This window comes from Suricata suricatta, chromosome 7 (assembly GCF_006229205.1).
Source record: "Suricata suricatta isolate VVHF042 chromosome 7, meerkat_22Aug2017_6uvM2_HiC, whole genome shotgun sequence".
Lineage (NCBI taxonomy): Eukaryota > Metazoa > Chordata > Mammalia > Carnivora > Herpestidae > Suricata > Suricata suricatta.
In genome coordinates, this window is record NC_043706.1 from 5,011,305 (window position 1) to 5,012,893 (window position 1,589).

The 1,589-nt window shown below is 47.7% G+C and overlaps 1 protein-coding gene across 1 annotated transcript in view; it reads left to right on the forward strand.

The window, feature by feature from the left end:
- The window catches only part of LOC115295643 (zinc finger protein 91-like), a 71,178-nt gene that overhangs the window by 10,746 nt on the left and 58,843 nt on the right, over positions 1–1,589 (forward strand).

Here is a 1,589-nt window from a genome sequence, read left to right on the forward strand (position 1 = left end):
CGCCTCCCGCCTCGCCAGGTGCGTCTCCCCGCCCAGCAGCCCCGACTCCCGTGACGTCGTTCAGGCGTACTCGTGAGAGAGTTGCTGTCGTTGGCTACGTTGATTTTTTGTCTCTGGACTTCACCGCAATCTTGTGCTTAAAACCCGGAGTGTTTTCTCTCTTTTTTTACCCTTTGAACTTGCTCCACGGAGTGAGTCTTAATTTATTTTTCCTTCATCAGGAGCAAGGGGACCAGACCATGGGCATGAAGAGCTGCCCAGGGTCCAGGAGGAGCGACTGGTAATACCGGTGGGGTATGGGGGTGGGGGTGAAGTCCAGGGGAAGTTTCTGTTAGGTTTTCATGTGCTAAAGAAGACTCACAGGATCCTGGGGCCCAGCTATTGTCAGGCTAAGGAGGTTTTCCCTCTAGCAAAGCATTAGCATTAAGAGAGTAAGGAGTTGCTGGAGAAAAGTTATAGTCTGTCCCCCTCAAGCTTCTGTCACTGGGCTGCAGGGTTTAAGGAAACTTTCCAGCTGCCATTTCTCTGCCTTTGTTGCCCCCATCACCTGGGAGGGGTGTGGAGGCTCTGGTCCTACCGGACTCTGATCTCTCTCAGGTTACCTTTTATTCCCCCCTTTCCTTTGTTTTTGGGCAGGTGGGAGTGTCCCAGGAGTGTCACACACATCCTGTGAGGGCTGCTGCTCCCTCACCCAGAATCACAGTCGTAAATGCACCTGGTTCCCGGCGGTCGTGTGGAACGGTGCGGGGACGCATCATGGGCCTGGAGTAACCGGTAGGTTCTTGTTCCAGTTGTTTTTGTTGTTTTTAAATCTGTTTTTTTAGACACGATTCATGTGAATTCCATACTGACAAATTATTTCATTTATTTCCATGACGTGGTAAAAAGGGTTAGACCAAAATAACATGTTTTTGCGTCATTTTTTAGAGTCTTTTAACAAGAGGTGTTGAGTTTCAGTGTAAAGCTTCTCAAGGAGAGAGTACGCGGGTAGCGGGTACATACCGACAGCGCTGGGACTTTAGCTCTGTTCCCTTCCAAAGAACGTTGTTGGAAGTAAGTTTCCTTTTGAAAAGTTTTCCTCCGTCTGTCCTGTTGCACGTTCTTTTCTGAAGTTTCACAAAATCCGGGGATTCTAGCAAACGTCTACTTTCTGCTGTGTAGCTAGAGTAAGGGGATGACGCAGACCTCAGAGTGAATTTGTGGAGGTGGCGTCATTCCATGCGGTCATCAAAGCACCAGAATTATGAGGGGAGATTAACTGCAGCGTTGCCAGCACACAGTTAGGTCTTCCACTTCGCAGGATGTGTTTTCGTGTGATGAGGAGGGGAGGCTTGTTCCTTTCTCGGATGGTGGTGCTATTCTGGAGTGGGGAGTGTCCGAAGAGCTAACCTTTTTTTTTTTCTTTTGTCATTAAACTGAAGTATAGGATGTGTAGCCTCACTGTCCTCTGGTCCATATAACACACAGTTGCCTTTTTTGCAAACTTCTTCAAAATAATCTCTGAAGATGTCTTCCCTTTAGAACCGTTATCTTTACCATCTCTCTCGTATATTTGTGCCTATCAGGAAGTCGAAATATTTTCTTAGTTC